Source organism: Pteropus vampyrus, unplaced genomic scaffold (assembly GCF_000151845.1).
Source record: "Pteropus vampyrus isolate Shadow unplaced genomic scaffold, Pvam_2.0 Scaffold38, whole genome shotgun sequence".
Taxonomy (NCBI): Eukaryota; Metazoa; Chordata; class Mammalia; order Chiroptera; family Pteropodidae; genus Pteropus; species Pteropus vampyrus.
The window spans coordinates 1,535,695-1,561,030 of record NW_011888819.1 but is presented as its reverse complement, the minus strand read 5'-3'; the positions used below and the strand labels follow the sequence as shown (position 1 = coordinate 1,561,030).

General features: G+C 37.6%; 1 long non-coding RNA gene and 1 pseudogene across 4 annotated transcripts in view; one reads left to right on the top strand and one right to left on the bottom strand.

The window, feature by feature from the left end:
- The window catches only part of LOC105290803, a 95,758-nt gene that overhangs the window by 67,359 nt on the left and 3,063 nt on the right, over nt 1-25,336 (bottom strand). The window contains exons 2-4 of one of the 4 annotated variants that reach the window (XR_895781.2): nt 22,556-22,639; nt 4,411-4,536; nt 21-138 (exon numbers count right to left, since the gene is read on the bottom strand). This is a non-coding gene — a long non-coding RNA (uncharacterized LOC105290803). Of the gene's footprint in view, nt 1-20; nt 139-2,284; nt 2,385-4,410; nt 4,537-21,214; nt 21,386-22,555; nt 22,640-25,336 lie in introns of those variants that run through there. The other 3 variants (XR_002779840.1, XR_002779841.1, XR_002779842.1) reach the window with 3 other exon arrangements.
- LOC111738441 lies at nt 17,212-17,331 on the top strand (annotated as a pseudogene).

The following is a 25,336-nucleotide window of genomic DNA, read 5'->3' as shown; positions in this document are numbered from 1 at the left end:
GATGAACACCCACCTACGTAGGTTGGAAAGAAGAGTTCTCCAATGTGCTCAGTCTTCAGGACTGAGAAGAATTCAGCCTAAGTGGGGTCTTCTAAATGCACATACATCCTTTCTGAACGAGCCACATCATCCGATAAGCTGAAACAGAAGAATCCAACAAGGATGCCTTCTGGGAAGCTAAGGGAGGGTTGAGCACAGTAAGACTGAAAATCTCCCAGAAATTCGGGGAGAGGATGCCGGGAGAAACATGAGCTTGTTCACTCAGGCGATCATTCATTCAACAAATAGTTATTAAGGGCTGACGATAGGCCAGATCAGACTCCATGGATGTTCGTGTTTGTGTCTCCCCAGAATTCACATATTGAAGCCCCCAGCCCAACATGATGGTATTTGGAGATGGGGCTTTTAGGAGGTAATTAGGTCTTGAGGGTGGAGCCCTTACAATGGGATTAGTGCCATGACAAGAAGAAACGGGAGAGCGTGTTCTCTCTCTTCACCATGTGAGGACACAGCAGGAAGGCAACCATCTGCAAACCAGGAAAAGGGCCCTCACCAGACACTGAACCTGCCATTTTTTTGCCTGAGGTACCACTGAGAAGCAGAGAGTGTAAGTGGCTCTAACATCTACTAGGTTCTAACACCTACTAGGTGAACGCTCACAATAGCAGTGTCGGTTCTGGACAGCACATTTGGGGGAGTTAAGAATTGAAGCTTCAGGATTTTTTTCTAAATTTAGAAGCTACTAGACACTAAGCAGATAAAAGGGAATACAGACTGACTCTAAGCCACTGAGTTTATGGAGCCCTTGGACTTTCAATCCTCCATAACTCAGAAGCAGTGGAGAAAAGTTCACCATTGACCCACCACTGTCAGAAAATGATTCCTTTCCTTCCAGAAACTCCATACCTGCTCACCTTCTAAGAGTTTCCATTGGGCTCATTGACCTTTTCCCTAAATAGTTGACTAGTGCTTTAGAAATATCCACCTTTCTATAAATAGCAGCAAAACCCTGTTTTGGTTTTTTAAAACCCATTAAGACTTAGAATAGCATTTTTCTATAAAAAGTAAAATATAATATTTAATTAAAAAAATACAGTGTTAAGCATAAATGGGGAGAAGAGAGGCTGAAAATAGTAACCTTATCAAGAACTTTAATAATACTTTAATGGACCTACATTCATTTACATTCCTAGCATTTCTCAAACTTTTGTGGGCTCAAAGTTCATCTAGGGGTTTGTAAAAAAATTGCCAATTTCTAGAGCTACTCCCAGTTTCTAATTCTGTAAACCTGGAGCGATCCTCAAGAGTCTTCATTTTTAACAATGATTTTGATGAAGGTAGTCTGTGGCTGCCTCTTGAGATATCCTTCTTTAGAACAAGTGAAATTTCTAATTACACAGTAAGCTCTCTTCCATTACCCAATTCTTGTTAGTTTTGATTTGCCCCTTGGTATCTCATTCTCAACTGCAGCAATTCCTTTTAAAATACAAAGTTCCACAGATGCTAAGCCGTCTGGACAGGGAGAGTTATGTGTATCCTCTTGAGGAGCTGTTTTCCTTGGACCAAGTAGCCTACAAAACCTGTGCTCTCAACTTGCCTCTAGAACTTTAGAAACCAAAGATGTGGTTCCCATCAAAGCAAAAGTTTCATTTGATACCCACTGTAATAGATATGTTTTATTAGGGTCAACTGGCATGAAATGTTCTGTTCATTTGAAGAAAATTCTCAGAAGGGTGGCAGGCAGAGCTCCCACTTCCCAATATGGAAGCCTAAGAGGCAGGAGATCTGCCAGCTCCTGGTCGGGGAGGGGGTCTTTCCTGCACCGAGATCCTCCGGGCTGTGAATTATCCCATACAGATCCAACCAGAGTCAAATCCTGTTATTTAAAACTAAGAATCTTCCCCAATAATTTCAATTAAAAAAAAAAAGGAAAAAAATAAAACCAAGAATCTTGGGTATGGTACATCCATATATTTACAACAGGAAATAGCTTCAAAAATTTTTTTTTTTAAACAGATGTGTGGGTAGAAGAAAGAAAAGGGTGAGAGAGGAAAGCAGAAATGAAGGAGAAAACTATTTTTCCTCCATTGATGTCAAAAAAAAACTTTTAAAATTGTGTATTGTCTTCCATTCTGATTTCTTTTGGACTCAACTTTATGGGTCTATGAGCCAATGAGCACTGGTGATCAGTAATGAGTAGAAATCAGTTTGTGGGGGCAGGAGGGACACAACATGTCATGGTTACACAAACAGCAGCAGCTTGATAATTTCAAGTTACAAAAAAATAACTGTATCACCTTTCAGTGATTGGTCCCTGACATCCATTTGCCAAGTACTGTCAGACTCATGTCCCACAGCTGTCTGTATTCTGTTATTTTCACTATCTGTGCACAAGTTAGAGGAAAACAAAAACACTGTTTAGTTCAGACTCTTTCAAAAAACATGCAATGTGTATAGTGATTGTTTACTTTAAAAAAATGCAGGGGAACAGAGCTTAATTTATTAGCAAATTGCTAAAAGGACTTTACTGACTAAACTATTCCTTGTTTCACATACTTATGAAGTGCTTAAGAAGGTTCATATATTTATGTGATGCTTCCAGACTATAAAAGCACAATTATTGTGCTTTAGGCTTTTAATTTTCAGTTTTCAACATAAACCCAACATGGCAGGACACAGACATTGGGCATCTCTCTCCTTGGAGTCATTTTACCTTATCATCGGGGCTGAACTTAAGTATCCTTCCTTGGAAGAGGCATAAAATCTCACATTGTGGGACAAACATTCTGGAGCCACTACCAAGAGGCACAGTCATGTTTCAGGAGGTGGTCTCAGCCAAAGGTGATATGATCACAAGGCTGGGCTGAGACAGGAAATGACGATCAGGACTGGTCCTGAGTGCACCCCCGCCACCTAGAGCCGTCCTGGGCCTTTCCCTCTCTAGACTCCTCCCCAGGAGTCTCAGTTTCCACTGATGTAAATAATTAGTAATAAGAGCCAAAAACAAAAGCTTTGGGGCACTTGAGCTCTTTTAAACATAAATATAATAGCATTAGGGTAATGATCACTGAATCGAAGGCAGATTCTATTGCACCAATGAACCTGTACTATATTAATTGAAAAGACTGTTCTAAATTACACACTATACTCTGAGTTAAAACTCTCTCAAAATATCATGCTCCTCTTAGAACCATTAACACTCCCATTCTCACACCTGCGTGACATATATTCACATTCTGGGTGTTTAGCCTGGCTCACTTATCCATCATTAGAAGATTCAACATATAGGTGTTGCACTACATACAGGAGACTATGTTAATCATAATCCTTCATTCACTGATTCGTATATTCAAGCAACAACTGTGAATCGAGTGCCTACTCTCACGGAACTCGACTTCAGATTCAGCTGCTGTATTTTGAGTAACCATGCACTAGGCATTGAGCTGAACACTAACTTGTGTAGGCGCCTCTCACGTGCTAAGAATTGAGCTACTTAACTTTAACATGTTATTTCATTTGATCTTCATAACAACCTCTGTAGTCGGCATTAGCATTTTTATTTTACAGAAAGGAAAGTGAGACTCAAACATTAAGTGACTTGTCCAAAGTTATAAAATTAGCCGAGATTTAAAACTGTCTTTTGGCCCCAAGTCCCCTGGCTCTTTCCAATTAGTAATATTTTCTGTCTTATGTTTGTGCCTTAACTTCCCTGCTGTATGTAAAAGTGTCTGATTAGGAAGAAACAAAACCACCTACAGTTTGATCAGGAAGAAATGAAACCACGTACAGTTCAAGTCAGCTTTGCCTGCGGGCTGACAGGTTAGTCGCACCAGGTCAAGCAAACACAAGCCCCAGACATGGCATGCAACATAAAATCTTTTCAGTTCTTGGGAGCACTGTGCTTACAGGCGACTACTGATAACTTTACAGCAGAGACACAAATAGACCGATGTAACATAGTCCAGCAATGGCAGTTACATAATTTCAAGGTTTTTCTAGGTGATTCTTACAACATGTGCAAGACTGAGAATAATTTATGAGGTGCACCCTAGAACTTTAACCAAAAAAAAAAAAAAAATTCCCAATTAAACAAGCATGAAGTAGAGTATACCTCTTTTTTGGCTCCCCTATTTTAAAATGTCTAACATGACGAGGTTGTTTCTAACTTTAAATTTTGTTCTCTTAACTTATGGAAAGAGGACATATACACACATATTTACATAAGAACACAGGCTCTTCAAGATATAGAAGCAGCCTAAATGTCCATCGATAAACAATTGGTTAAAGAAGATGTATTTTATTTACACACACACACACACACACCACACACACGCACACACACACACAAAGGGATATTACTTCAGCCACAAATGAGAGCCTTAGATTTGTTATTTATCTTTTACAACTCACCAGGACCCCAGTCATGGGGTGGGAAATTCTGAATGGCTAGATTCTCATGGGGTCTGGAAGAAGTAGCTTCTGTCCCCACCAGCCTGAGTATGAAAACCTTAGGCAGTTAATCCCCACAGACTCTCCCTGTAGAGAGAAGGAACCCAATTCAGGTAACCATGTTCCAAAAGCCCAACCGATAGCCATCTTTTTCCTCAATGTTTGTTTTTAATGAATTAATAAACTGAGCTTTATCTTTTGAAATAAGATATACTGCATTTCCACTTTGTGCTACTGTACTGCCAGGGTTTAAGGAAATAAGTGGTTCTTATTTATCTGGGGGATAACGGACATTGGTGAGAAACTGAACAAAGCTAGACATTTTCTCCTTCCATGGTGAAGGCCACCTTTGGTAGACAATTAAAGAAGGCAAGGGAGCTCTGGGAGATCTCTGTTATACAGCACTCATCTCATTCATGAGGACTTCCTCCTCAGGACCTAATCATCTCCTGATATTTTCACCTTGGGGATTAGGATTTCACCACATGAACTGAAAACAATTCATATTCATAACTCAAACGCAATGAATTATAAATTAAATTTATAACTCAATTTATACGGTCAACTGGGACCTCAGCACTCAGGATAAAGGGAGAAAATAAAAAATACAAAAATCATGTCAGTTACAATGATAAGGAGCCAATTCATTTTAAGTTCTCACTAAGTTAGTTTTTTAACCATGAAAATTAGGCTAGGTGACCCATAAGGCCTCTTCTAGTTATAAAAGTTTCTCTATTCATTTCACACTGTTATTTCTGTATCGAATATAGCTTTACAAATCAAATGATGAAGTCTTTGGAAATAGTAGCTGTGCCTTACACAAGTCTTTATCATCCACATAATCCATGGAAATGTCATACACAGAATAGGTGTTAGCATGCTGATTGGTCATTCAATATTTTAGTCTCCAGATTTCTCCATATTCGCTTAATTATTTCAATCATCAACATTACCTACAACTACCAAAGGTGATATTTCTGGCAGATGAAGGTGTGAGTGTACTACTTTCTACCGACATTCACTTACTCCTTTACATATAAACCATTCATTTATCATCTTCATTTGTTGGATACTGGCAGCTCCTCCATCTATTTCACATGACTTTATGGAGTTATTCTACCGATTCACAGTTATTACCTTCTGTTAAAAAATTGTTTTGGCTGTAAGACTTGGCCTACGAAAATTCCTGGGGAATAATAATCGACTGCTCAGAACTGGTGGCCGAAAATAATTTGGTCACTAATTTTGTTGAAATGCCAAAGCTCATATCTGAAAATGGTGAGAAAAATAAGCAAATAGGTAACTTTTAATAGGAAGTGCTCTTTTATTGCTGTTCGCATACAGATTTTAATAAAATTTCACAATCGAACCAAAATAGTTTCTTAACATCCATCCAATAGGACAAATAATCTTTATTAGTTTCTGAGTAACTCTCATATCCAGAGCCTATGTAATTTAGGACTTTTTTTTGTTTGTTTTTTGGTGTCACATAAGCATTTTAGTTTTGTACACCAATGTTATAGACTGGAAAGAGAATTTGTAATATATGATTTGGGTTGTGGTTTCGATCACACCAGAGAGCAGTTATTGGTGTTAATAAAGCCACTGATTCCCTTGTACTCTCTGGCAAAACAGGAATAATGACCTCCCACTCCAGAATAATAGTATAAACTGACAACGTAAAGAATTTTATAGATTTGTCTTCCTTGGAAGACACCTTGTAAACACATAATGTTATTTTTGGAAAATACTATGTATGCTTTATCAATTAAATCGATTAAAATAATTTCGTTTATTACAAATATGCCTGTAGAGACAAAGGTCACTGATATTCTAATGAAGTCATAGATTCAAGTCAGAAATTATGGATTGTGAGCTAAGACTTATAGTACTGGTGTATACATTATAAGTTTTGGTGGTAAATCTAATTCCTACAACAAACATATTCTAACAAATATAATTTACTTTAACCAACATATAATAAGCCAAGGCAACTGTGCATAATGAACAATAATGGTAAGCACACAAGTTACATTCTACAACCACATTTTAATGTTGGAAGGTCTCAAAGTTAGAAATCAATGGTCTTTAAAATTATTAAACCAAACTTCTTTCTATTACAGAAAATCTCCTTTCCTTTCTTAACAAACAGATTTAAGAAGGAAAAAAAACTCCATTTTACTATAAAAAGAAACTAGATACAAATAGATATAATTTAAATTTAATGACAACTAGTTCTTTAAACTTCTGAACCTTGTAGCTACTGGATTGAGCTATAATTTCTAGATAGGACTGAATTACATATGTGGTTTATAAATTTCTATTACAGACCTAATATGACAAAAATAATAGTCATGACAATAATATAATACTGAAAGTACTTACAACATGATAGGATTTTAACTATAAATATTTTATTTAATCCCAGAACTACATTATGAGGAGGCTACTATTATGACAATAAATTATTCATGGATTAAAAAAAACCTGAGTTTAAAGTTAAGCCAGGAATACGCGAATTCTCATTTAACCTGTGCCCTTCGGAGTTAAACCATGTGTACCTCTCATAATTCAACAACCTAATGTTCTTGAAATGCCATTTTCATAACTTAACATGATGGTGCTGTTTTTAATGGAGTACTCTGCACACCTGAGATGGAGGGATCACAAAATGCTTCTTTCCACAAAAATGCTACTTTCCAGTCTCTTTCTCCTCACCATACCGCCTTCTTTTATTTTTCTCTCTCCTTGTTCTCTTTTATCCATTATTCTTCCCCTTAATCAATTGCCATTTTCCCAACTTTTCTTCCATTATCCTTGTCTGTGCAATAAACTTGCCAGGAGCATCCAGCAATACCAAAAAACTCCTCAAAAGTGACCCTTCAGAGGCTGATGGTCCTTGAGCCAGAAATTGGAGACCAGAAACAAAATCTGGGAAAACAGAACTGTTTTCCCTGCTATGTTACTTTTTTCTCTTGTGAAAAGTATTGCTTGCTCCCATTTATCTCGGTCTAAAGTTAAAAACAAATTTTAATAAATTAATATGTATCTAACATAAAATTAATGGGCTATTTGTAAATTTAATTTGGGGATAGAATACTCTGATAAAATAGAGTTCAAAGGGGTCATTTATTCAGACTCGTGCCTTTTAATAGGCACTTTATTATAATATATCTAGGTCATCCACCTCGTTTTATAATTGAGAAAAGTTAAGGCCACAGAAGTGAGGTTAAACAAGACAGTGGAATTACAAATGCTTGGGAGAAAAAGAGAGAATCGCGTTGGAAAGGGTTATGTTAGTTTCCTGTTGTGCTCTAACACATTGCCAAAAACAGAAATTTATTCTCTCATAGTTCTAGAGGCCAAAAGTCTGAAATCAAGGTGTCAGCTGGGCCACTCTCCCTCTGAGGTCTCTAGGGGAGAATCTGTTCCTTGCCTCTTTCAGCTTCTGTTGGGTCCAAACATTCCTTGGCTTGTGGCTGCATCACTCTAATCTCTGCTGCTGTGGACCCTTTGCCTTCTCTTCTGGTGTCTGTGTGTAATCTTCTGCCGCCTCACTCTTGTAAGGACACTTGTTAATAAATTAAAGGCCCATATGTCTGGCCTGTTGAAACTGAGAAGGGTCCCAATCCTCTGAAACCAAGAAGTGAGCAACCTTAGCCCCTGGCCCTGTGGTGGAAGTGGCAGCCCTGATGGTCTGTGAATCATCTTCAGGGTTATACTTTCCTTTTTTGGAGAATAAACCATGTTTTCAGCTGAATAGCTCTATCATCCACTCCTTTAGAATCCTAGAAGTGCTACTGTCTTCCTTTATTCCATCCCACTTCCTCTGTCCTCTTTAGTTTAAACTGGCAGTGTTTCTGCTGATTTAAACCCATCTATATTCCTGGCTTCTGCTGAGATAGTTGATTAAATCCATGAGCAGGCCATGATCTCTTTATCGAATGGTTGTTCAGTCATATTCTTACAGTTCTTTTCAGAACACAGTTCCTCATTTTTTGCGATATGGATAGGCTGAGAACTTTCCAAATCTTCAAGTTCTGGTTCTTTTTTACTTAACAATTCCTTCAATTTATCTCCCTCCTCTCAAATTTTACTATAAGTAGGAGAAATAAAGCTGTTCCTTCAACGGTTGCTTAGAAACGTCAGTGAAATATCTGATTTCATTGCTCACAAGTTCTACCTGCCACAAAACACTGGAACATAATTCAGCCAAGTTCTTTGCCGTTTTATAAGAAGAACTGTCTTGCCTCCAGTTTCTAACAACTTGTTCCTCATTTCCGTCTGAGACCTCACAAACATTGCCTTGAAAGTCCACATTTCTATCAATGCTCCCTTCAAGGCCTTCAAGGAATTTTCTAATATGCACCTCAAAACTCTTCCAGCCTCTACTTATTACCCAGTTCCAAAGCCACTTCTATATGTTTAAGTATTGCTACAGCAGTACCCCACATCTCACTATCAAAGTCTGAATAGGCAACTTCATCTGCCATAACAGTCTGGGTGGCTCAAACAATAGAAATTTATTTTCTCACAGTTCTGAAGGCTGGGAAGTTCAAGATCAAAGTTCCTGGTCATAACTTTCCTCCTGGCTTGTAGGTAGTCCCCTTCTTGCTATGTCCTCACATGGCCCTTTCTCTAGGTGAGTGCAGAATGAAAGAGACAACAATCTGATGTCTTTTCTTATAAGGACACTAATCCTTTTGTATTATGGCTCCACCCTAATGACCTCATTTAACCTTAACTACTTCCTTAGAGGTCTCATCTCCAAATATATCGGAGGTTAAAACTTCAGTATATGTATTTGGGTGGAATGCAAATATTCAGTCCATAACATACACCATAACTAAAAAAAATACAAAAATACAAAACTAAAATGCGCTAAACCCCAATTAAACAAAGCCTACTATAGCTCTTCTAATATCACACAAAACAGACTTTCAGGTAAGAAGCTTTACTAATGATTAAAAGGAACATTTCATAGTAGTAAAGATTCAATTCCCCAAGAATAAGTATTATTGGTCTTACATACTTATTAGAATAATTATTCTAATATGGGCCAATATTAACATAGGTTCTAAATCTATAATGCAGAAATCGAAAAATCTGAAAGAAAAAATAGAATATTCACAATCAAAGTGGGATATTTTTATACACCACTTTCTGTAACTGATGGAACGAGCAGACAAAACAAACCAGCAAGGGCATAGAAGACTTAAATAACACGAAAGTTGTTTTTAAAAGGCTGAGACTAAAGCAAAGAAAAAGATAATATATGCCTTAGTGACCCTGAATCATTCTAGAAAATAACAACATAAGATGTGGGGTCATGGTTGGGGAAGAGAACAAAATAACACGAGAGCATACTAAATCACTTGTCTGGTTCCGGGGAAATACGGACAATGAAAAGTTTCAGCACTCAGTAGAAGAAAATAAATATGACAATGGGCTTAAGCAAGGATGAACCACCCTAAGAATAAATGTAGCACGTACAGCTTTTAAATCTAGAGAAGAAAACTCAATCTATCCAATAAAAGTGAGAAATTGAAATGATAGTCAAAAACTTCTCCTTTAAAAAAAATTAAAAAGACACTCAAATGGTGAGTTCTGCTAAACTTTAAAGAGAAATGCATTTCCCAGCTCCACCACTGGGACTGTGTGAGGTCTAGGGCAGGTTACTCCACTTCTCTGAGCTTTGCTTTCTTTCGTGAAAGGAAGATGTTACTGCACACAAAGTACTCAGCATGATGCCTGGGTAGAAGGCATTCACCAAACATTAATTATGGCTTTTACCATTCTTAACTACTTTTACTGCTATTGTTACTGCTGCTTCTACTAATATTATTCATATTTCTTTAGTGTCTTCTGAGTCCCTGACATAAAGGACTCATAATAAGCCTATCAACCTTGTTGAGTTTGAAATATGCAAATAGATATAATCAGATCTTGCAGGTGTAGGGAGTATTTCTTAACAAGAGACTCAGAAAAGTTTGTGTTAACTTCAAAGTAGGCTAGAAGTAGTATTATACTGTGGCACTGTTATGAAGCGGAGTGCATTAGAAAGGGTCAGTTATAAAGACTGACTGATTTAGGTGTGAAAGTCAAATTCTTGCTCAGTTACATTTAAGTTAAAAAGAACAAAAAGCTGGAAAGTATTAATTCTTGTTCATGATTTGCTGGCAGGGTATAAAGAAAGCACATCCCAAACTTGGTCTGTACTCAAGCCCCTACATCCTCTGCTCTGTTTACTAGAATTCGAATCTCAATTTGAAGTTAGCTTTGTGTATAGTCGGTGCCCAGGAAATATGTATCAATTTATCGGCTTTGGTCATTTTGTCAATTTAGCGATTTCAACCACTTTATCAACCTATGAATCAGATCATACATGGTTCGCCACTTTTCTTCAGATACCAGGCATCTCCAAAACTGACTTGTTTACCAACATAAGATCCTCAGAGTATGGAGACCTTACTTAATAAGAGTGATATGCAAACCAATAGTTGTTTTATTTATTATGGATGAACAAAAGAAAATATGCTTTTATTATCAGTCTCTACAAAGATATGGTGACCTGTTCTACCTTTCAAGAAGCTTGACTTGAAAACTTTGGTACATTTGTTGGGAACAAGAAAAATGAACACCTGAACAGGATGAAAAACACATTGAGGGTAAATGCCTAAGCTGGTAGCAAAATGTTTGACAAGAAAAAGAATGTTAATGTTAGTGCGAAATACACAGTATATTCAGTTATTAATTTTTCCATCAAAGTTTCACTTCAAAAAACAAACAGTGCAGACTTGACAGTGTTTCTTAATGGAAAAAGAGCATACCTTAGGAGCTAGTTCACAGGAATATTTTAGTTCTCTTGCTTTGTTTTTCAATTAATCATTTGACTATTTTGTGCACTTCCTCCCCTTGGGGAAATATTCTGAATCTGATCTGGCTGTTTTCTTAAATCTATTTTGTTGTGTGCAAAATACTTTTGGTATTTGCAAATTTACAAAATGTTCTTAACCTCAAGAGAAAGTAAATGTTAAAAGAAAATTAAAACAAGTCTAAATAATGAAGCACATTTTTTGAAATCTCTCAAGTGTAGGAAGAATGTAGGTAGAAGAAAACAACAGTTAGGCTTAGGACAGAACCTAGAGAAATCTCTGAAGATGTCAAAAATGATTTCGTATGAATAGTTGTTTTTTTTTTCTTTTACTTTAGAACTTCTTTAAAAGAAGGGGAGGAGATGAAGAATGAATGAAAAAGACAAGCTTATCAGAACTAAAAATTTGGTAAAGATATTTCAGTGTAGTAAGCTTTCTCCAGTCCATTGAGCTTACCATCCTGATAATTCAATTCCTTTCAAATCAATGTGAAGATGCCATGCTAGAAATATGAACAAAACTGGATTCTAGCCCATACAAACTATTTAAGGTGAGGAAACTAGATTAAAGATGAAAGATAATATTATAATGGTATATAAGATTATAGCATAATCATAATTATAAAGAGGATTTTCAAGGTTATCTTCTACTAGAAGTGAAGAAGAGATGAACTCTATTTCTAGCCTTTTAAATCTTTCCTATATCAAGGGCAGTTTTGGTCCTGCCTGTTTCAGACTCCTCAAAACTTTCTAGCTTGCTCTCTGTTTATACCACAAATGTGATTCCACTATAAAAACCCCTCAATTTGAGTTTCAAAAACATAGAGAGAGTGTCTTTGCCCCAAGGAGCAACAAAGCATAGTAGCTAAGAGTGAGGACTTTGTGGACATAGTGGCTAAAAGCCAGATGACTTTGGTATGAAGCCCAAGGATCATAGCTGGGAAAGTACTTAATCTCTCTAAATCTCAGTTTCTCCATCTTCAAAATAGGAATGTTAATAGTTCCTAACTCATAGAGCTGTGAGGATCTTAATGTCTGATGTAGGTACATACATTATGTATTCCACAAGTATTTCCTAAATGCCTACTGTGTGCCAGATACTGTTCTAGACACTGAACCCCAACAGCAAATGAGATAGACAAGGTCCTAGAACTCATGGAGCCTTCATTCTCATCAACAAGACAATGGACTCCATTAGGAAAGAGAACATAAAATACCATTTTGTGTGTCCCATGGTGCTTTGCAAAAATAGACAATAAGTGTTTGTGAGGGGATTATAGTAAGTGGAAGAAGGAAGACATGCTTCAAAAATCTTGCACTCCCCTTCCAGTCAAGGTGGTGTAGAAGGTAGACACAGTGCTTGCCTCCTTTCACAACCACATCAAAGTTACAATCAAACTACAGAACCATCACCACTGGAAGTCACCTGAGGTCTGGCTGAACAGAAGTTCTACAACTGAGGACATACATAAACAGTCAGCTCAAGATAATAGGATGGATGGAGCCTATTGGTCCCACAACCACATATGGTGATCAAGAAACAGGAGTGTTATCTTAGCTGCAGAATGCCCCCACCCCAAGAGGTGAGGGATCCTGGTTCCACACTGAGCTCCCCAGCCCAGGATTACAGTGCCAGGAAGAGAAGTCCCCATAACCTCTGGCTGTGAAAACCAACGGGGACTGTGGCTAAGTTAGAAAGAGGGCTACGGTAGTCACAGACATTACTCCTAAAGAGCCCACACACATACTCACTTGCCGGTGGTCTCACTTGCTCTGAGCTCCAGCGGTGGAGAGCAGCTCAAAAGGCACCAGGGACATACTGGGAGGAACTGAGTTGTCTGGCCTCAGGGCGAGGGCTGGAGGGGCAGCTTTTCTACCCTGGATAGAATTGCTGGCAGAATCCATTGTTTGTTTGTTGGGCCCTCCCCACTCTGGGCACACAGACACAAGCAAGGGCCATATCTGAGCTCCATCAACCTGATTAACACAGGTCAATCCACCCAGATGATTCCCTGAGACCCCACCTCTCCCAACTTGTGGGCCCACTCAAGCCCCTTCCAGTGGCTTTTCTACACGAATGGCCTGTCTTGGCTCATGATACGGACTTTCCTAAAATCTCTCTTAAAGGCTCACAAAATCCAAAGAAGTAGCACCTGACCTCAGTATGCCCTGTACCTCTTGCTGAGCAGCCCCAAGCCCAGCACTACCAGCAGCAGGCCTCAATTCCTGGCTTGGCCTTTCAAGGCACCTATAAGCCCAGCACGAGTGGCATCTGAGGATTGCTTGGTGACTCCTACCAGGTGGCCTCAGAAGTTCACAGACTGCAGCTGAACTTGGCTTGCAGCTGGGCTCCTGCCAGGAGGTCTATGGGCCAGCACATCCAGTGGCCTGCTTCACCCAGTGCTGGAGCACTATCCAGAGCTGCATCTGAGGAGGACACACCTGAAGGGCAGACTGGTCATGTACCAAAGCCCTGCTAAAGTAAATCCTGCTCCACAGGGTCAGCCCCTCAGTGGCCAATCCTCCTAACCAATCGGCCCAAGGGTCAATCCCTCCCACTAATGTGCAAATAGCAACCAAGGCTCAACTACAACAAGAGGGCACACACAACCCACACATCTCATGACACATCTCGAGCACCTGGCTCAGGTGACCAGGGAAAACTGTGCCACTGGGCCCCACAGGATACCTACTACACAGAGCTACTCTACTAAGACCAGGAGACTTAGGAGCCCTACCTAATATATAGAAACAAACACAGGGAGGCAGCCAAAATGGGAGACAAAGAAACATGTCCCACATGAAAGAACAGAACAAAGCTCCAGAAAAAGAACTAAACAAAATGGAGACAAGCAATTTACCAGATGCAGAGTTCAAAACACTGGTTTTAAGGATGCCCAATTAACTTAGGGGAGGAGTAGGTGAATTTGGTGAGAACTTTAACAAAGAGATAGAAAACATAAAAATGGAAATGGAAAACATAAACAAAGAAAAAAACATAGATAACCATCAGAAATGAAGGATACAATATCTGAGATGAAGAGTACATTAGAGAGAATCAACAGCTTGTATGAAACAGAGGATCAAATCAGCAATTTAGAGAATGGGGTAGTGGAGGACACCCAATCAGAACAACAACAAGAAAAAAGAATACAAAAATGATGGCAGTTTAAGGGGCCTCTGAGACAACATCAAGCACACCAACATTCACATCATAGGGATACCAGAGAAGAAAGAAAACGAGAAACTGAAAACCTATTTGAAGAAATAATGATGGAAAATCTCCCTAACCCGGTGAAGGAAATAGACATAAAACCCCAAGAAGCTCAGAGAGTCCCAAAAAAGATGAACCCAAAGAGATCCACACCAAGACACATCATAATTAAAATGCCAAAGGTTAAAGACAAAGAGAGAATCTTAAAAGCAGCAAGAGAAAAGCAATTAGTTACCTACAAGGGAACTCCCATAAGACTGTCAGCTGATTTCTCAACAGAAACTTTGCAGGCCAGAAGGGATTGGCACGAAATATTCAAAGTGATGAAAAGCAAAGACCTACAACCAAGATGACTCTACCCAGCAAAGCTATCATTTCAAATCAAAGGATAGATAAGAGCTTCCCAGACAAGAAAAGGCTAAAAGAGTTCATTACCACCAAGCCAGTATTAAAGGGAATGTTGGAGAGACTTCTTTAGAAGAAGAAAAAAATTTATCAAAAATATAAATAATAAAATGGCAATAACTACATGTCTGTCAACAAGTACTTCAAATGAAAAGAATTAAATGCTCCAAGCAAAAGATAGGGTGGCTGAATGGATAAGAAAACAGACCCTTACATGTGCTGCCTACAAGAGACTCACTTCAAATCAAAAGACAGACACAGACTGAAAGTAAAGGGATGGAAAAAGATACTTCATGAAAATGGAAATTAAAAAAAAAAATCTAGGGTAGCAATATTTATACCAAACAAAGTAGACTTTAAAACAAAGGCAATAACAAGTGACAAAGAAGGACTGAGTAATCCCACTTGTGGGTATTACATGAAGAAACCAAAATACTACTGCGAAGGGACATGTGCATCCATATGTTCATTGCAGCATTATTTACAAGAACCAAGATATGAAGGCAATCTGGGTGTCCATCAATGGATGAGCATACAAAGAGGTGGTACATATACACAATGGACTATTACTCAGCTATAAAAATAAATGAATGAATGAATGAATGAATGAATGACATGAAATCTTTACATCTGCAACAATATAGATGGACCTAGAGGGTACTGTGCTGGGTGGAGTAAGTCAGATAGAGAAAGACAAACACATATGATTTCACTTACATGTGGTATCTAAAGAACAAAATAAACAAATATAACTGAAACAAACTCATAGATACAGAGAACATTTTGAGGATTACCAGATGGGAGCGGGGTTGAGGGAGTGGGTTAAAAGGGGGAAGGGATTAAGAAGTACAATTTTGGTAGTTACGAAATAGTCATGGAGATGTAAAGTATAGAATAAGGAATACAGTCAATAATATTGTAATAACTATGTACGGGGTCAGATGGATACTAGATTTATCGGGGTGATCACTTCATAAGTTGTATAAATGTCTAATCATTATGTTATACACCTGAAAACAATTTGGTATTGTATGCCGACTATAATTGAAAAATAAAAAATATTAAGAAGGAAGAAAATCAAGTCTTGCACTCCCAGGCAAAGAAAATAACAATTATGTGGACGAACCAATTGTATTCTGCTAAAAAGATCCAGAATCGCATCCTCTAACATTTCTCAAAAGTCAGTGCCTTGGTAATTGAAAATATAATGGATTACATGAAGTTTCCACTGCGCCATGCCATGTTTTGCTCATGAGGCAGAGGAATGCATGGCATGGAGCACAATTCCAGATTGTGATTTCAGCCAGGTAAGCCCAGATCACCTTGGGTTTCATGGCTGTTCAGTCTGGATCATCTGACTGCCATTTAGAAGGCTTGGCACTCCTCTCAGCATTAGAGCTACAGGAGGTAATCATGTGGCCAGAATGACTGCAAGGGGCCAGGGCGGCCCAGGGGTGCCTACCTAGTTTCACTCCTTCAAGACTTGAGTTACTATTAAAACACATGTTCCTCAAGGATAGTTAGTAATTTAGACTGTTTAATTTTTACTTACTCTTCACAGTAAATAAGAATTAATATTTTTTTCTTTCTTTTTTTTGTTTTTTGAAAACGAACATCAGGGATTTTTAGTCTAATTACAAAAATACGTTTTGTTCATTAAAAAAAACCTAGAAGCTATAACTTTACATATGTATGCACAATCTTTCTGAAGAGCAAGTTTTGAAAATTACAGAGAAACTGAGAAGCTTGCAAGACCACTGACCTGGGAAGTCATGAGACCTGGATTCTAGTTTTGACTGCAATTAAATAGTCGGTTGAATTTAAACAAGTGTAACAGCATCTCTGGACCTCAGTTTCCACATCTGTAACCTTCTACCTCTGATTTTTTTAGATTATTTATTAAGTAACATGTATCATATGCCTATCTATTTCATACAGTATTAAAACGACCTTGTATGACAGTTACATCTTATGATGAGAAAGTTAAGGGTCAGATAAGCTCATTCGTTTAACCAAACCTATAGGATATGGGGCAAAAGTGGGACTTACGGGTATCTCCTGACTCTAAGTCACATCCTCTTCTTTCCAAACTACAAAGTCTTTAATTTACTAGGGTGTAAGATGGCTCTGGGTTTGAGAAATGACCCTGACAACAAAACCTCATTACCTACTTGACCCTTTGCCTATAATTAATTCTGTTCAATCACTTATCTATAGGAAGTCCTGTGTTTTACATGTATGTGGTGAATAGTTTAAAAGACTGGATCTTGTCTACGGCCATGCCACCCTGAACAAGCCCAATCCCATTTAATCTCGGATAGCTAAGCAGGGTCGGGCCTGGTTAGTACTTGGATGGGAGACCACCTGGGAAGACCAAGTGCTGTAGGCATAAAAAATAAAATAAAATAAAATAAATAAAATAAATAAAATAAAAAAATAAAATAAAATAAAATAAATAAAATAAAACAAGGACTGTAAGCTGACAAGGTCCTTGCAATTTGTGAGGTCAACCAAGGATTGCCTGGCCTAAAAAAAAAAAAAAAAAGGTTGGGTCTTACTTAGGAAACATATCTGATTTTCATTGCCATTCACTGACATTTGGAAGATGTGCTCTCAAATAAAGGAAGTCTTTGTCTTCTTTCTATCTGTACCCCAATGGTTGTAGAGAAATGTATCAGAAAATAAGATCATAAGCAGATCAAACCCAACCATAACCAACTCTCAAAGACTGTCAGTCATACCTACAACCCAACAAAGTAAGCTGTCCACCCAGTCTCCCTGCTGAAGGGGTAGGATCCTTAATAACCCCAACTCCTCCCCTTCCCTGTTTGGGTTAAGGGCAAAGACTCGTCCCATGGCCAGCCAATCTACAGACTGTTCACTGGACTAAGATGTTGCCTGGCCAATAAATGCTTACCCAAACAGACCAGAATGCCTATTTCAGGAATCTGAATAGAAAAATATGGCGGGGGGGGGGGCGGGAAGCAGGCCATTTAGTATCCAGGAAAGAATAGAGAAGACACTAGATGCATTGTGTCTTCATATTAAAGTTGGGCACCCAGAGTGAAATGAATAGACTCCTACTCCTGAGGATCCCAGACTTGTTTTGGATTCCAAATCATTTACCAGTTCCTGTTCCACATATCACAGGGTTTGTTCTGCTATGAACTCTGCTCTTGGGTTTCTGAGAGACTTTCTTGATAAACAATGTGTGTATACTGCTGCATTTATTTCTTCTTAATTATTGGAATAGGTGACTATCTAGTCTTTATAACCAAAAGAGCTGAATAAAAATCTGCACAATTATTTTGCTATATTACATACTACTAAATTCTATTTAGTAGAATATGCTTCTATTTGGTAGAATAAATTCTAATTAGTAGAATAATAAACTATTTTGTTATACTATACACTATTAAATTAATAGGGATTTGGCGTCTGATCTGCTGATTCCAGAACTTTATTTATAATTGCTACATTATACTGCCTTTTACTCTTTTGGCTACTCCAACTGGCTCAATTATAAGCATTGAGAATCTTAAGAATTCAGTAGGACCTGCCAAGAAGAGATATTTAGTACCATGACTTACCTATCAGGCTAAAGATCACTTTTTTCCCCAAGACCAATTCCATATTGCATGGGAATAAATTTTAAGCATTTGATTTTATTCCATCCATAAATTCTATATCATTAAGAAGCTGGATTTTTTTTTAAATGACGTGAAACTATATCCAAAAATATGTATATCGATTATGTATGAAAGTAATGAATGTTCTTACAGGAGGGCAAGCATGCATCTCTTTAGAGAAACTCTTTGGCCAATAAAGTTAAGCCAAAGGGTTCCAACCTCTGACTTATTCGTGGCACTCAGCCCTGTGGACTTAATTTTCATCAATAAAAATGAGTTCTGCATGCCTCACAAAAGAACACAACACTTGGATCTTTCCCTGAATTCTGATTCTCAATACATCTAGCTCATCAGATGCTAGTAGGAATCCTCGTTCACATATTTTAATTTAATGTTAGCATTTCTCCATGGGCTCATTAACTACCTTCCAGTACAGATTAACCAATGAACCCTGAAAGAGGTCTCCAGTTGCTCTGCAAGGGTGATGAGCAATTCTCACCTTGCACTTCAGCCAACAAAAATGTTGTGCCATTTTACAAGCAGTAAAGCCCCAGAAGGCCACAGGATTCCATGGCATAATATATGCAGAAAAATAATAAAAGGTTTATGGCTCCAGGAGTGCCAACCAGTCTCAGCAGTGCCCCAAGGCAGGTAAAGCTGTGTCCTCACTCAGCCTCATGCCCTGACAACTTTAACCAAGGGCACTTAGGCTTGAAGTACCTGGTCTGCAATATAAAAACAGTCCTGGATTGGGGTTAACCACTTACACGAGATTCTGCCTAAGTGCATTTATATCTAATTGGAATTTTATTTAACAAATCAGGGGAACTATTTACTTAAATCATTAAAGCTAAGTTATTTTAATGAATGGGATGTTTTTATAGTCTTGGCAAGCCAAGAAAGTTATATTCCACCGCCTACTGGGAAAGAAACGACATTTGCTGCTGGAAGTCCAGTTGGATATTAGCCTCTGGTAGCTGACTTCCATCCAATCAAAATGTTCCTTGAAAAGCTTTCTCTACTCCCTGATAAATTCCTTGTACATACATCATGATGATAAATGTACACAGTGATATTATCGGGAAGTGGGTAAACCTTTCAAAAGTTACTATTTTATTATAGACCACTCTACACGGTCAGTACACCAACCAGGAGATGCTGGGTGTGGCAACCCCTAAAAAATAAAGTGAACAAATGGGGGTGCAGATGATAATCCAAGTAATTTAAGAGGAATTCCTTCCACTAAAATCATTTATAACATTTATTCATTTATCAAAATTTTAAAGTTTGTATAAATTTCTTTCATATATAGATTTGCTCGTGCCTAAAGTCAAATTATGAACTTCATGTCCTAGATGACGTTTGGCCTAAAATGGCATGGAGTACCAGAAGGCAATATCTGTCATTTACCAAATATTTGTCACTTTGCTTTTGCATTCATATAACTCTATATGTGTATATTCGATATGTAAATACATTCTTAATCTACACACATAGATATTCTATCTATACAAACACAAACATATATATATTCCTAACAACACACATATAGTTTTTTCCTCACTCAACTCTAAGGTAATCACCACCCAAAATATAATTGCTTACAGATTCTGTTTAGTTTCCTAAGATTTCTTGATCTTACAAACATTAATCTGGTCCAGGAAATTACACTGGCTAGATGCCTTCATGAAACATTGACTGGATTTCAAAAGAAATTCTATTTCTTCAGAAAAAGAAAGATGCGATGTCCACAAGGTCTTTGTGAGAAGACAAAAAGATCTGAATGATTTAAATCTATCCCTACTGCCTGCAGGTGAAAAAGCATGTGTGTCCCAAATGTTGAAGCTGTCACACGTGTTCTGCCCATATTCCTTAACCATCTAGAGGTGCAGCAGGTCTAGGCAGCTGTAAGCTAATAACTCATTTGATAGTATGTTCTGTTCTCATCCAGACACATTTGTGTTAGTGAATCCAGAAGTTTTTGATTTTTCCTAATGGCTTCAATTGGATGATTTCATTCAGGCAAGCTGCCTCTTCTTTTTATTTCTAAGCCTTTCCTGTGAGTATTCCTACACCAGGGGAAAAATATGTTTTTGATTTAACAAAGAAACATTACCTAAAATCAAGATTTTCAAAGTAACAATGTCTTCATATTTTTAGACTACCTTTCTTTTCCTGATTAAAAAAAAAAAAAAGTGCAAAGGTGACTCTCATCTATCACAGAAAACTCTACCTTTCCCCATACAAAAATGTCACCATCAAGCTGCCAACAGTATTTCCTCCAATCTCACCAGATCATTTTTCAAAGTCTGACTTAACTCATCACGATTTAACTTGAGATTGTGGACAACAGACTCTAGGAGGATGTGACTATAAAAAATGGAGATATTAGTTTTAAAATGCATAAAATAAGCCCACTAACTCTCTCAACAGGACTGCTATATTTATTACTGAGTAACATATTGACATGGTAAATAATCTATACTATGTTAATTATATCACTACATAGAATTCATCGGTTTAGAGCAACACTGTCTAATTGAAACATAATACGACCCACAAATGTAATTTAAACTTTCTCGTTTTACATTCGAAAAGTAAAAAAAAATTGAAATTTAATAACATATTTTATTTAACCCAATATATCCAAAATTGTATCATTTCAACATGTGGTCAACAGTAAAAAATTATTGAGATATTTTACATTCTTCTTTACAAAATTCACGGTGTTTTGTTTACATCTGCAGCTCATCTCATTTCATACTGGCTGTGTTTCCAGTGTTTAGTAGCTCCAGGTAGGCAGACAGCGCAGATCTAAAGGGGTGGGCATTAAAGGACTGGATAAGCACTGTATGCTCCCTACCAGCTCTCTCAGCTTTAGATGTGCCAGTATATGTCAGAAGTTTAAGTTGGCCAGTCTTTTACATCTGCCATGCTTGTTTCTTTAGAGACTGAAAACCAGTACCTAAAGTTCAAATTACTTTTCATTGGTATTAGTTGTAACATGCTAAGAAAATAAATCAGTGGTTATTGCTGTTTTATTTTTCTGCTGTAAAAAACTACCACAAACATAGTGACTTAAAAACAACACAAATTTATTATTTTACAATTCACGAGATCAGAAGTTTAAAATACACTGGCAGGGCTGCATTCTTTCTGGAGGTTCTAGAGAATTTGTTTCCTTGCCTTGGCAATTGTTTTTAGTAAGTAGGATTTGGCAGTTTCTGAAAGTAATTTAAACTGGAATTTTGTACCTTTCAACCTTTACCCAATTCAAAAGGTACAACGAGGTCAAAAGGTACAAACTACCAGTTATAAGATAAATAAGTCCTGTGGCTGTAAAGTACGACACGGTGACTATAATTAATAATACTGTATTGTATATTTGAAAGTTGCTAAGAGTAGATCTTAAAAGGTCTCATCACAAAGAAAAAAAACCTATGATCATGAAAGGTGATAGATGTTAACTCACTGTAGTTCATGGTAATATCAAATTACCTTCAACTTATACAGTCTATATGTCAATTATATCTCAATAAAACTGGAACAAAGGAATTTAAATATATGTTCTGATGATTTAGTGAAATACAAAATAATAGGTATCTGAGTAGAGGCTGGAGAGAAAGACTCTCCAGGTATGTATTACCTATTTTTAAGCTGCTTTTCCAAATTTCCAGAACAAACCTTCACCCTCAGTCCCAACTAATTAGTGCCACACCTATCATGAGTAGGCATAAAGGTATACTTTCTCACAAATAATATAGGATTTAACAGGAATCCTACTCTACTAAATTTATGTCATAAAGTAGAAAACATTTTAAATCAAATCAACAAATATTTAATGAGAACATTACGAGAAAGGCATAGTGCCCAGCTCAGAACATTCTATAACTTAAACTATAAATTCAACTTTCTGAAGAATAACAATTTTTAAAATTTCCCTTCTTAGCAAATCAGTATGGGCAAAATGGTCATTTTACTTACAAATTACTCATTGATTCCACTGGAATGCCGTTCTTTTACTGTTGTCTCTTCGACTTAACCTTCTTCTGAGGTTCTATTTATACACTAAAAGAGAGTAATGAGGCAGTAATTGAAATTTTAAAACATCTTCCTGGACCACTCGGACCACCGTATGAATCCCCCACTGCACCTTTTGAATGTGCTCAGGCTCTAACCTTCTTGTCCTTGGGGGATGTATTAGTCACCTTGGGCTGTCGTAACAAAATGTCATAGTCTGAGTGGCTTAAGCAACACTGTTCTAGAGACCAGAAGTCTGAGATCACGGTGCCAGCATGGTCGAGTTCTGCAGATGGAAGCCTTCTCACTGTGTGCTCACATGGCAGAGACAGACAGACAGACAGACAGACAGCTCTGTTATCCGTACTGGTAAGAACATTAATTCCATCATTAGGGCCTGCCCTCACATGACCTCATCTAAACCTAATGACCTCCTGAAGCCCCATCTCCAAATACCATCACGTTGGTGCTTATGGCTTCAACATAAAAATTTGGGGGTTGCTGAGGGTGGGACACAATTCAATCCATGTGAAAGAATACACAAGATCCCAGCAAAGAAGAACCCCAGAGAAAGTACATGCTCTGGCAGATCTGACCAAAGTCAGCCCTTTGGTCATTCCCAAGCTCCCCTGAATGAGTATGTCTAACAATCATTTTAGTGAAAACTCGGTTTCAGAAAGACAATGAATTTCATTCACAATTTGTCTGTTTAAAAAAAAAAAAAAGGCAAGTGTAGCCATTCGCCGTAGAGATTAACTGGAAAAGCTGTCTATTCTGAGTTTTATTCTATATAAACACAATGTAATTAAGACTTGTGTTGTGAATTTCAATAAAGCACGATTTAATACTACAGCGAGAGTGCCATTAAACTGTGAATATTAACTTTCCAATAATTTCTAGAAATTGTAATGAAATCTGTTTGGCAATAACATGACATTTTGACACCAATAAAACTACTTTATGTAGTTATGTAAGTGATAAAAATAAATGTTTTATAAAAATTTATCCAGAAGGACTTTTAACTAGGAAAAACAATCATAATTAACAAGATTTCATAAAGCATGCAGCAGCCAAAGATAACTTTTAGAGCAGCTGAAGGTGATGAGGTCATTGCTGGTCCTAAGTTCATAAGATCTGACCACCTGTAGAGATTTTTTAAAAGCACTTAAAAGAATTAATTTTCCAACTACGGACAGGCTGAGAGTCTCTCTCTTTTACGTGACTTTCTATTGTGCCAAAGAAATGGAACTAAACGCACACTTCAGCTTTTCAAGCAGCTGTTCCTATGGTGCAGGAGTAAGTGTGTAAACTCTACCAGTACCAGCTGGAAAAAAAGACATGAATCTACTATTTCCAAATGTATTATGGAACCTAGATTTTGTTTCCAGGATAGAATGTGTCCAAAGTAACAAAATTTAAGAAGAGGGTTGTGAAATTATCCAGTGGATGAGTAATCATCTTGACAATTCTGCTGGCTGATACAAACATAGCTGTGCTGGCAGGTAACCCTATCATTTACTGTACTGGCCATTCAGTACTGGAGAGGTTCTTTTCAATACTTTTAATTGAGATCATTCTAGTACAAGAATATTAACAGCAACATCAGAAGAACAAAAATAAATTTTGTCAAATGTATTTTTCCCCCTCAATATGAACGTTACTTCCTTCAGGCCATAATAGATCAAGTAGATATAAAATAAGATTCTAGAAGATGTAAAGACCTAATTAATAAGGTAGTAATTTTATACTTTGAAATCAGAAATGAACTTTCTTTTCAAGAGCAGAGACTGGGAAAGACATTTTTAAGCACAATACATGAATAAGAAATCCAAAAAAATTTTTATAGTTTTTAAATATCTGCATAGCAAAAAATACTGTGAACAAAAGCAAAGGCAATAACAAACCGGAGGAAAATAACTACCAACCATGTATGAGAAATTTCCATGTAGTAGACATTTTGGGTTTTTTTTGCCCAGCACACAAATCAGTACCATAGTTTTGCTCTGGAGGTACCATTCTGGCTCTCTGGTTGTGCTGAGTCCCCACCCCAGACCCCCAGGAGATTACTTTACTACTTGGCCAGAGGATGGATTCAAGCATGAGCACATGATCCATTTGGAGCCAATAAAAAGGGATGAATGATAGGACTTTAGTTCAAGCAACTAGAAAAGACTCTTCCACTGAATTTGGTGGTGTGAGGCTATAAAGATACAGCCATCTTGGTACCAGTAGGAGGGCTAGCTTGAGGATGGAGCTGAAGAGGTAAAACCAAGGGATGAACCCCAGAGACATAATACCATTGCCTAAATAGATGAGACAGAAATAATAAGAATATTCAATGTCTTTAAATGTATTGAGGGGGGAGGAGCAGAGGGGAAACAATTAGAAGAGATGTGAGGGCTAAATTTTGATATACAGAAAACTATGCAAATAAAAAAAGTGGTTATTACTAGGTGTTGTGGGTTGAATTGTATTCCCCTACCATATATATGTGCCTTATTTGCAAATAGGGTCTTTGCAGATGTAATCAAGTTAAAATGAGGTCATACTGAATTAGGGTGGGCCCTAAATTCAATGACCGTGTGCTTATAAGGAGAGAGATTTGGAGCTACAAAGACATCCAGGAAAGAAGGCTATATGAGGACCCGCACAGAAACAGGAGTTAGGCTGCAGCATGCCAAGAAAGGCCAAGGCTTGCTGGTAACCATAAGATGCTAGAAGAGGCAAGGAAAGCTTCTTGCCTAG